Source organism: Mustela lutreola, chromosome 10, assembly GCF_030435805.1.
Source record: "Mustela lutreola isolate mMusLut2 chromosome 10, mMusLut2.pri, whole genome shotgun sequence".
Classification (NCBI taxonomy): domain Eukaryota; kingdom Metazoa; phylum Chordata; class Mammalia; order Carnivora; family Mustelidae; genus Mustela; species Mustela lutreola.
Window position 1 is genome coordinate 51,022,601 of NC_081299.1, and position 12,701 is coordinate 51,035,301.

Consider the following 12,701-nt stretch of genomic DNA (forward strand, 5'->3'; position numbering starts at 1 on the left):
AGCATCTGCCTTTGGCTCAGGTCATAATCTCAGGGTCCTGAGATTGAGCCCTGCATCAGGCTCCCTCCTTAGCAGGGAATCTGCTTCTCCCTCTCACTCTGCCCCTCCCCACCACTCATGCTCTTGCTTGCTCTCTCTCTCTCTCTCAAATAAGTAGACAAAATCCTTTAAAAATGGTTTAGATGGTACATTTAATCTTATGTACAACACACACATGCATAGAATCATAATCCAACATGGGCTTATGTTGATGATTGTTGAAGCTGGGTGATTGAGACATGGGGTCATTGCATTATTCTTTTTTTCTTTTTTTTTCATTATTCTTTTTAAGATGAAAAAAAGAAAAGAAGAAAAGTCTCAAATTATCATAATGTCAGACAGGAGAAGACAACCTGCTGATTACAGAAAAAAGAAAGAGTTGAAAGCTCTGAGAATATATCTATCTGGTAGCTAACCCGAAAGGCTTAAGCAACCAGGTTAAGAAAAGAAAGCAAGCAGAGGCAAGGTAGGATCAAGAGGCAACTCAGAACCAGTATCTGTGGTGCCCTACTGTGTTGTTCTTATGTCACTGCACTGAGCTAGGATCTGAAACCTGCTGGGTATTATTTATTCTGGATCTGGGCCCAGCTGAGCCCAGTGTTCTTTAGGAACAGTAGGGTAGATCTGGAACAAGCAGTTTTGACACAGAGAAAGGAAGGAGAAGCACCAAAGTTCAAAAGAGTTGGAGTCATGGAAAGGTTATGCTGCAGGGCTCCTGCCTGGCTCAGTTAGTGGAGCATGTGACTCTGGATCTTGGGGTTGTAAGTTCAAGCCCCACGTTGGGTATAGAGATTATTTAAAAATAAAGTCTTTAAAAAGAAAAGAAAGGTTATTCTGGGTAGGAAACTACACATTTGCAGGTTATGGGGAATGACTAAGGGGAGAAATAAAATTGGTAATATGAGAGAGACACTTAAAAAAAAAGATTTTATTTATTTATTTGACAAAGAGAGATCACAAGTAGGCAGACAGGCAGGCAGAGAAGGAGGGGGAAGCAGGCTCCCCGCTGAGCAGAGAGTCTGATGGGGGGCTTGATCACAGGACCCTGAAATCATAACCTGAGTAGAAAACAGAGGCTTAACCTCCAGAGCCACCCAGGCGCCCCGAGAGAGACACTTTTAATAACATTGAGAGAAAGAGGTATCTTTCATCGGCTACCTCAGGAGGAAAGAAAATGATGGAAAGTCATGTAGAATTTTAGAAGTAGAAATCAGGGAAACTGAGACAACAACAGTCTGGTAGGATCCCAATTTCTTTACTAAATATAACCATGTAATGCTGGTATATTTGTTTTCTATCACTACATAACCAAAGGTGACCACCATCATACATTTGCCATACAATGTAACCTGTCAAAGGAGCGACTACTTCATCATATGCATGGGTCCTGCCCACACACTTTAGGTGGGCTTATACAGAACATGTACACCAGAGGCAGGAAGTTGGGAGGCCATCTTAGAATTCTGCCTACCACAGCTAGGAAATTGGTTCAATCTGTGAACTAAGAGATAAAGCCTTGACTGGGGAGCCAGGTACCATATTAAAAATTTACCAAGAGGGCGCCTGGGTGGCTCAGTTGGTTAAGAGACCGCCTTCAGCTCAGGTCATGGTCCCTGAGTCCCCGGGTTGAGTCCTGCATCGGGCTCCTAGCTCCATGGGGAAGTCTGCTTCTCCCTCTGACCCTCCCTCTTCTTGTGCTCTTTCAAATAAATAAAGAAAATCTTAAAAAAAAAAAAAAAAAGATTTACCAAGAGACACAGAGGGTGAAATAGGGAAGATGCTGCCCTTTTTGATACAGTTGGAGCAGGGAGCTGGAAATCAGAAATTGGAGTTTAGTTCTGGCTCTGCAATAATCTTACTGTGTGACTTTAACCAAATCACAACCATCTAGGGCCTCTTTTTCCTCAGCTAAAAAATAGAAATGATGAAACTAAATGAGTGTTAAGGTAAATAAAAATCCTCTGTTATCAGTATCATATGGCACTGGGGCAAGTATGAAAAACAGCTGTAGAATGTTTTTCTTCCAAACATTTTAAAGAATTGCATAATTTGCTCTGTTTGGGGACTACTGGGAATAGCCTTGCTTAATGGTAGGGGAAAAGTAGATGATTATCCCTTAAGAATGTTGCCAAAACCCAGAATTATGTGATTCAAAAAATAGAATGTTATCTCATACCTTAGCTCTGGTGTTTGCTATTTTCATCTATCTGCAATTTGTTTTAAAGTTCATTGCTTTCTTTACTGGTTTAACTCTATAATATCACTATTATATGTTTGTTTCACAACAGGTAGGATATTCTATCAAGACAATTCTGAATCAGATTCTGACTCTGCTTCTCTCTCTGCTGCTGGCTCTAAAAACTTACCTACTACCACTGAATTGAATATTCTCAATATCTCACACAGAGATTATGATAGGCATTTGAAAGATTTCATGAAAATAATTGATTCCACAAACATAATTTAAAAGCTGTAAGTAAAAAGAAATTAAATATGGCTACATAAGTTTGCTTCTATTTGGCATATTTCTTCAAAGTACATTTTCTTAGAACAAGAATTATTTGGGTACCCCCTTACAGTTGTCAGTTCTCTTAGTCTGCATATTGTTACTTTTCTCTCTATAACATATTTGTAAATCACAAACCTGGAAGGAACCTGAGAGTTTATCTGGCTCAGTTGGAGTGGAATGAAATGATTTCAGTTAAAACCGTCCAAGAAGTGGCAGAATCCGGTACAAAACTCAGGTCTCTGTATTCCATTCAGAAGTTACTTTCATGACTCCATAGTATCCATTCATTAATCAACTTATTCACTCATTGAATAAATATCTTTTGAGTGCTACTCTGGACCAACGTCTGTGCCGGGACATAGTGATACACTATGAATGAGAAAATAATCCTTGCTCTCCAGGAAGTTGATAAGGGAGAGGTGGGGAGGGAAGTAGACAAGCAAACAGGAAACTCTTTGACAAAAGTATGCACAGAGTACTTTGCGAGTACGTAAGAAAGGATACTAGCCAATTCTTGGGTGGGCAAGGAAAGCTTCCAAGAAGAGGTGACCAGAATCCTCAAGGCCAAGTAGAAATGAGCCAAACCAGTGAGTGTGGGAAATGAGCATTTCAGGCAGAATGTTTAAAGGGTATGTGCAGATAGAACTTTGTTTTATCCTGTGTGGCTGCAAATAGTTCTATGTGATTCGGGCTTGGTATACAAAGTCAGAAATTATGATAAGTGAGAATGGAGAGATAAAGCAGAGGCTGTTCAGGAAGGGGTTGGTATGCCAGGCGGAGGAATATAAAATACACCCTGAAGGAAATGGCATGGGAAGTGGAGGATGGCAGGGAATGAGCAGATGGAACTTGAATTCTACAATGACCCTGAATTTAATGTAGAAAATGGATTGAAGAGAAGTTAAAAGTGAGGGTGGAAAGACTAATCAAATGTTGTGGTATTAATCCATAGACCTGGTTACTATAACAGAAACCTCCCCTGCCAAAGAAGTGGTGTACATGAGATCAAAGTTTTTCCTCCCTGAGACGGAGCAGAAGCAATCCAGAGCTGGTAGAGAGCAGTTCTAGGCCATGGATTCTCAGGTGTTACCCTTACCTGTTGTTCCAAGATGGTTCACTATTTTTTTTAGAGGGGGAAGCAGGCTCCCCGCTGAGCAGAGAGCCCAATGCGGGGCTTGATCCCAGGATCTCGAGACCATGACCTGAGCTGAAGGCAGAGGCTTAAACCACTGAGCCATCCAGGTGCCCCCCAAGATGGTTCACTATTACCACAGATGCATTACAGCCTGAGATACAGAAAAGTGAAAAAGGGGATGTATTTCCCTTTAAGTTTATGACCTGGAACTTCTACATCACTTCAGCTCCTATCCCATTAGCCAGAATTTAGACACATGACCATTGTCTAGTGCAAAGATAGCTTCAAAATGTAGTTTTTATTCTGTGAGGCCATGTGTCCAATGAAAAAACAGGTGTTTATTTTATTTATTTATTTTCTTATTTTTAAGTAGGGTCGTGCCTAGCATGGAGCCCAACACAGGGCGTGAGCTCACAACCCTGAAATGAAGACCTGAGCTGAGATCAAGAGTCGAATGCTTAACCAACTGAGGCATCCTGGCACCTCAACAGGGGTATATTGCCTTAAAAATGGGGGAGAATAAATTTTCAGGGAAACAGCACACAGTTTCTATCATCTAAGTACAAAATATATAAGACCGAAAGCCATCTATAGATCCAATACAATCCCCAACAAAATACCAATGGCGTTATTCATAGAAATGAAAAAAAAAAATCCTAAAACATTTATGGAACCAGAAAAGGCCCAGAGTAGCCAAAGAAACCTTGGGGAAAAAGAACAAAGGTGGAAGTGTCACACTTCTTAGTTTCAAACTCTACTATGAAGCTATAGTAATAAAAACAGTATTGTATTGGCAAAAAATAGACACAGAACCCAATGGAATACAATAGAGAGTCCAGAATTAAAACCTTGTTTATATGGTCAACTAATATTTGATAAGGTAGCCAATAAGGAAAGGATAGCTGCTTCAACAAATGGTACTGAGAAAACTAGAAAAACATATATACAGCAATGAAATTGGAATGCTATTCACACCACCCACAAAAATTAACTTGAAGTGGATCAAGAACTTAAATATAATACCAGATACTATTAAATTCCAGAAGAAAATGTAGGGAAGAAACTCCATGACATTGGTCTTGGCAATGATTTCCTTTAAATATTTATTTATTTATTTATTTGACAGAGAGACAGAGACTGAGAGAGAGAGAGCAGAAGGAGGGGGAGCAGGAGAGGGAGAAGCAGTTTCCCTGCAGTGAGCCCAACATGGGGCTCGATCCCAGAACTCTGAGATCATGACCAGAGCCAAAGGCAGATGCCCAACAGACTGAGCCACCAGATGCCCCAGCAACAAATTTTTGGATATGACACCAAAAAAAAATAAATAAATAAATAACAAAAGCAAATCAACAAATGAGACTCTATCGAGCTTAAAAGCTTATGAATAGCAAAAGAAACAATTAACAAAATGAAAACCTACAGAATGTGAGAAAATTTGTGGAAACCATATTTCAGTTAAGAAGTTAATGTCCAGGGACGCCTGGGTGGCTCAGTTGGTTAAGCGGCTGCCTTCGGCTCAGGTCATGATCCCGGCGTCCTGGGATCGAGTCCCACATCGGGCTCCTTGCTTGGCAGGGAGCCTGCTTCTCCTTCTCCCTCTGCCTCTGCCTGCCACTCTGTCTGCCTGTGCTTGCTCTCACTTCTCTCTCTATGACAAATAAATAAAATCTTAAAAAAAAAAAAAAAAAAAAAAAAAAAAGAAGTTAATGTCCAAAATATATAAAGAACTCACACAACTCATTAACAAAAGGACAATCCAATTTTAAAAATGAGTAGAAGACCTAAATAGACTTTTTCCCAAAGAAGTCATACACATGACCAACAGATTCATGAAAAGACACTCAACATCATTAATTATCAGGCAAATGCAAATTAAAACCCCGTTGAGATATTACCTCACATATTAGAATGGCTATAATCAAGAAGACAGAAATAACAAGTGTTGGCAAGGATTTGGAGAAAGGGGAACCCTTGTGTACTGTTGGTGGGAATGTAAATTGGTGCAGCCACTTTGAAAAACAGTATGGAGGTTCCTCAAAAAAAATTAAAAATAGAACTACCATGTGATCCAGCAATTTCACTTCTGGGTATTTATCTGAAGAAAATGAAAACACTCACTTTAAGAGATGTCAGCACCACCATGATCATTCCAGCATGATTTGCAGTAGCCAAGATATGGAAACAACCTAGGTGTCCATTCACAGATGAATAGGTGAAGAAAATGCAGTAAACATTTACAATGGAGTATTATTCAACCATGGGAAAGAGGAACATTCTGCCATTTGGAACAACATGGATGGAATATGAGCACTTTATGCTAAGTGAAATGTCAGAGAAAGATGAGTACTATATGATATCACTTGTATATGGAGTTTTAGAACGCCAAATTTTTAAAAACAGAGAATAAAATGATCATCAGGGGATAGAGGGTGAGTGGACAGGACAGAGGTTGTTTAAGGGTACATAATTATTTGCTGTTTATGGTCCTAGGGCCCCGGGATCTGAGCCCTGGGTTGGGCTCCCTGCCCAGCAGGAAGCCTGCTTCTCCTCCCTCTGCTGCACCTCTTACTTGTGCTCTCACTCAAATAAATAAATAAAATCTTTAAAAAAATTATTTGTTGTTTAATACAATAAGCAGTACAACAGCCCCAGAGATATGACACACAGTACAGTGAATATATATATAATCATCAAACATAATATAATCAATCAATATAATCATCAAACTTGCTAAAAGACGAGGACTTCATTATTCCAGCTACTGAAAACAAAAGATAATTATGTAATGTGATAGAGGTGCTAATTATTGCTACGATGGCAATCATATTACAATATATAAATGTATGAAAGAAACATGTTATAGCCCTTGAATTTATACAAAGTTATATGTCAAATATATTTCAGTAAAAAAGAAAAGGACCTGAAGTAAGGTAGTGGCAGTGAAAATGAAAAGAGGTGTACTTGTTTGAGAGGTAAGTAGGAGATAGAGTGGACTCAGTTTGGCTATGGAGGGTAAAGAACAAAATGATGCCAGAAATAATAACCAGGTTTCCGACTAGGGTACCTGGATGGATGATGGTGAATAACTTTTACTGAATAAGAATACAAAAGAAGAGATTTAAGGAGGAAGTAAAGAATTCAGTTTTGCACAGGAACTAGAGACACAGCAGTCTGGAAAACCTGATTCCCTAAGAGCCAATACGAAAGAGCATTTTATTTAGGCACTATCCCTTCAAAATAGAAAAAAAAATCACTTGATTTTATTACATCACTGTCAAAACTCAAAACTATTCAGTTATTAAGGAATCCTTGGTCATCTGGATAGACCAAATACAAATTTTTTTAGTTATTTATTTGATGTACTTGATGTATTCTCCTAGTTTCCATTGTGGGTGAGCACTCCAGTCCAAAAGAACTTCCATCTCTGCTCAGATTGGCTCCTCTTACGAACTTTCCATAATAAAATGCTGAAGGCTGGAGTTCGTAAATTGCAAACTGCTCATTAGTGCTTTGAAAACACATTGTTTCCACTTACCAGCACAAAAGAATTGTTTGGAGTTTCATTCTTTAATTTTAGTTTTATTTGTGTTGTTGCTATTGGATAGGTTCTGTTTAAGAATGCTGTAAACCAGGGCAGCTGGGTGACTCAGTGGGTTAAGCCTCTGCCTTGGGCTCAGGTCATGATCTCAGGGTCCTGGGACCAAGTCCCACATTGGGATCTCTGCTGGGCAGGGAAGCTGCTTCCTCCTCTCTCTCTCTCTCTTTCTCTCTCTCTGCCTGCCTCTCTGCCTACTTGTGATCTCTTTCTGTCAAATAAATAAATAAAATCTGAAGAAAAAAAAAAAAAAGAATGCTATAAACCATGAGAGTGCGAACAGACAAAAAGGAGAGTGTAACCTGCTTCATGCTAAAAAGGACTCTTCAGAGAAAATCACCTTTATTACGGATCAAGGTTAGGTTGGAGGGCTGATGTCTGAGGAAGTGAGTTTCCTAATACTGAGTCCAGAGTTATTCAGACCTGCCAACCCAGTTGCAGACAGAGCAGGAACTGGGGAGACCCCTCGTCTACCCCCAGCATGGGCGGGGCCTGACCCTGGAGGAGCAGAGAGGAAAAACAGGGCGCCTCTCTGTAGCTAGATGCCAAGAAGCAGCAGCTGAGCTGTTCATGCCCAATTTCTTTTTTCAAACATTACCCCCAGGGTGGAATGTATGCCAAGCTGGCAGAAGATCAGAAGCACTATACTAATACATACGCTAATGGCCTCCTGTCAAATGCAAGAAACATCAGGAGCAGGAAAGAAGTATTCTCTATAACTCTGATAGCATACTCGCAGGTTAAACACATCTATTTGTCTATCTAGAAGGTCCAAATTGTTTGATTTATAGCTCTTTCTAATATTCTTGATAAAAATTTATTTTTTTCCTTTGCCTTATAAAGTTCAAGAAATTACTCTGCCTATACTTAGAGTTTTAATAGTACCATCACTTTATCATTATGAAGCAATTATACTAAGCACCTACCTGTATGTAACCTTGGGATAGATACGTTAATCTCATATTTTATCACTGCTATGATTTCAAGAGAGGACATTTATTTTAACAGATTATGAAACATGAGGGTACAGATGAGTTCAATGCTAATGACAGTTCCCAAAGGCCTTTATCTATCTTGTTCAGCACGGCTCCCAAGCTTAGTGCCTGGCACATAAAGGGTCTCAATAAATACGTGTTGGATAAATGAATACACTTTCCCCAAATCTCACATTTATTTGGATGGTCTGTTTCTAAGTTAGTGTTTATGGGCGAGCCTTCATATTTGCAAAAGAAATATGTTCTGGAAGACTTTTCAATTGGGAAAATCCTCTGTACTTTGAGATGTTCTCAAGGAGAAGAAAGCCAAGAAGAGAGAGGTAGTTAAAAGGAAAAGTGTGATGCTCTTTTTTCAAGTGGGTATTTGCATATATTCTTTCCCCAGGCATTTTCTCCTCTCGACACAGTTTCCCCCTCTTCTTTCCTTTCTTTGTACTCGTTGGCTGCTGCTTCTCCTTCCTACCCTTCTCCTCCTCTTCTTCCTCATAGAGAGGGACACCTGGCACCCAGGAAGGAGGTATACCAATTTAGGGAGCCTGGTCTGGTCTGCCCTAGAGGAGTGAGGAATTCTCTCGACTGGGGGGATGGAACACATTGAAGGAGACGAAAGTTTGCAACTTTCTAAACCAATTGTGACATTGGTATTTCTCAGCACAGACCGCCTCACTCATTAAAGAGAGAATAAGAATCATTTTTCAATTAAAAAAAGAATTCAAGTAAGAGATAAGCTGATCAAATTTGTATTTTAAACAAACTCTGGCTGGTGTTTGGAAGATAGATGTGAAGGAGTTCAATGCTGGAGACTTGGAGAATGTAGATTGTTGGCAGTCGTCCAGCCAAGAAATTCTGAGGGCCTGATCTGTGGTAGTGATTTTAGGAATGGAAAGGAGGAGACCTGGCTAATTAACGATGTAAACTTGTCTTGAAGAGTGACTAGGAATTAACCTGGCAGAGAAGTGAAAAAATGATATTCCTAGGCTGGAGGAGAGGCAAGGAGATGTGGACAAGGAAGAACTCTTCTGAGAAGTAATTAACAAATAATTCAGAGTAAGAGGCACACAGTACCACTACGAGTGTGTCAATCAAAACCAAGAGCTGCACAGTAAGTAGTTAAAATGGTGAAAACAGATCTTATTCAGGAACTATTACAATAGGAGAAAAGAGAACTCAGTATAGAATTGGGCTCAATTTAAGATATAAAGGAAAGTGGGGATTTGTAGCCAAGGATGGGGTGGGTGGATAGGTAAGTCTATCAGTGGATGGAAAATTACTTAAAGGGTAGAATAATCTTGCTCAAGTGACCTAATAGGATTCTTGCTGAAAGTAGGCCAGAATCATCAGGTATCACCTGGGAGATTGTGGGGAGTGGTGAATTTGACCAGGTATCGAGGGTGATCAGATATCTGAGGTGAGGGATTCCCTCTATGCTGACTTAGCAGGATTCTTGCCACAACTGCACCATGCAAGCCCAACAAAAATTGACTCTGAAGCCCAACGTCAAAGCCTAGTTGAGAAGACAGTTTAGAGGAATCTGAATTGTTTGGCCAAAAAGAGCATCTTTGTCAGGTAGAGGCAGAAGAAAGAGATGTTTGGGGAGTCAGAGTCTAGTTCATGAAGGGTCTCCTATGTTATGCTTAGGAGTTTGGTCTCCTTGATAGCTTATGCTGCACACTACCCACATCCATCTTTTTCTCTTTGTAAGAAAGAGGCTCTGAACTCCAGGGCATGCAATAAAATCAAGGAGTCCTTGGGTAGGAGGGCCACAACCCCTCCAGAAAGATCCAGAACCATAATCAAGAATCCTCACACAGGGAGGGCCTGTGGTTCCTTTGTGAACGACCTTTCAATCCTGCAAACCTCATAGCCTCAATCACCACGGAGTGTTATCTGAATATAGGCTGCCCTTTCAGTCTCTAATTTCATTGCATTGACTGAGGCTTTAGTGAGTCTATTGTTGGAAAAGGAAGCATTTGTGCCTCAAGTACAGGAAATCACCAAACAATTAACTTCCATGGACTCGTGCAGCCTGGGTCAAATGCCTCAGTGTGATTGTCTTTGTTTCATGTCAGGCTATTGAGGAAATGTTTTGCAGGTCAGAATCTTGGCTTTAATGTGTTGTTTTGAGTCAATGGGATCAGCTGTGAGACCTCTCACAGTGATAATTATCTATAGCAAAATGTGAATATAGCCGTCAGAGGTCTGCCATGAGGAAGGAAGATTTCAGGGGGGAAGAGTTTTCTCTAAAATACACTGTAATTTGGATATTCGGAGGTGGGAAGGGCCACTTAAAGAGACCAGGGAGAAACTAGCGTGGGAAGAAGGGGAAAGGAAAATAGTTATTACATTTTGTGGACAGGGAAACATTAACCCCTCGGAGACAAAGAATTTGGTGTGTGGGGGGACAGTAGGCAGAGGCTGTTGAGAGGCACTTGAACCAATGACTTCTCTGACCCAGGATATGCCTCAGAGAGAAGTGCCAGAGAAGCCTCCCAGAGGATGAGCTTTCACAATGTCACAATATTTTCCAGGAAACCATTTAGGATGGATCATTTGGCTAGTGGAAGAAAACTATATTCACACCCTGGAACAATATTATATATTAAGAAAGTGGCAACTAATTATTATTACTATTATATTTTTTTCTTCATGGAGAAAGCAATAGGAGCTAAGGGCACAAGACTGAAATTAAATGGATCTGAGTACGAATCCTAGCTCTATTGCGTACTGAGTCACTTGGCATAAATTACTTCTCTGATATCACTTTCCTCATCTGAAAAATAGGAATAATGACTCATTAATTTTCCAAAATATTTGCTGAGCAGTGAGGTGGGGGAGGAAAAATTTCTTTTTCCCCTCTACCCATCTTAAGCTCATAGGCTGGTGCTCTATAAATTAGAATGACAAAAGACAGATTAACAAGAGAAAAATAGAAGTTTACTAACATGTGCATTGGGCATACACATGGAACGCTCCGAGGTGAGCAGTTCAAAGGGATGGTTAAAATTTGGGCTTATATGGTATCTTCACAAAAAATAAATTTTTAGAGAATTGACAAGACAAGGAAAAGGGCTTTGAATTTCAGTTGGGTGGCAGACTGTGGGAAGGCAAACATGGGGGAAATCATGGAAGGGCTTGTTAGTGAAGTTTGTTATATAGAGTCCCTGGGGCTAATAAGGGTCTAGAGTTTTCTCCCATGATTAACTTTTGTCCTGCCTGGCAGAGATAGAAAGGGAAATACTTTCACAAATTTAGGTCCTGCTTTTAGGCAAATAAGGGAAGGGCAAACAGTTTTTCTTCTGTTTCTCAACCGCCTTCAATTTAAAATAAGTGGCTTATTCTGGGGTGAGATGTTCTGCCACTCTCCAGCAGCTACTATGTGAATGGGACGAATAAGATTCCTACTTTTGAGAGGCTTACATGCCACGTGGGAGTGTAGAAGGAAAGAAAAATAACGAATACGTAAATAAGAAATGGGATGGGGGCACTTGGGTGGCTCCGTCGGTTAAGCATCTGACTCCTGATTTGGGCTCAGGTCATGATCTTAGCCTCGTGAGATCAAGTTTTGTGTTGGGCTCCATGTTGGGTGTGGAGCCTGCTGAAGAGTCCCTCTCCCTCTTGCTCTGCGCCCCATTCCCTCCCTCTCCAGAAAACAAACAAACAAAAAACAACAACAACAACAAAAAACCACATCACCACCACCAGCAACAACCAGATGATTTTAGAATGTGATAAATACTGTAGAGGAAATACAGTTTTAAGTGTGTGGTCTCTTGAATTAGTCAGCCTGGGTCCAAATATTGGCTCTGCTACTTACTAGCTATGAGATCTTTGCAAGTTACTTAGTCTCTGTGTTTCCATTTCCTCATTTGCTGTTTGTTTGTTTGTTTAAGATATTATTTATTTATTTGACAGAGAGAGAGAGCATGAAAGTGCACACAAGCAGGGGGAGTGGCAGCAGAAGAAGGAGAAGCAGGCTTCCCGCAGAGCAGGGAGCTGGAAGACAACTGGATCCCAGAACTGGGGACAGGACCTGAGTAGAAGGCAGACACTTAACCCAATGAGCCACTCAGGCACCCCTCCATTTCCTCATTTGTAAATGGGGATAGTGACAGTACCTACTTTGTAACTTCATGGGGTTATTGGGTGTGGCATCTAAATGGGGTGTCTCTTGATCTGATGGGGGCCCGTCAAATGTGGGGTGACGATCTGGTGCAAGCCAGTAGCACAGGAGGTGAAAAATTTACCTGAGGCAGAACAAAGGATATCAAAGTTTATTGAACACACAAGGGAGTGGCGGGCAGGACAGCGGAGGAGAGGCTGTCTTTCAGGAGGCAGTGGGTGGGGGATGCTTCTAAAAGAGAAAAGATAAGGAGTATGGTGACTTGTGGAATTTTCCCTTTTTTGGAAACTGTGCCTAGTTCTAAGTAG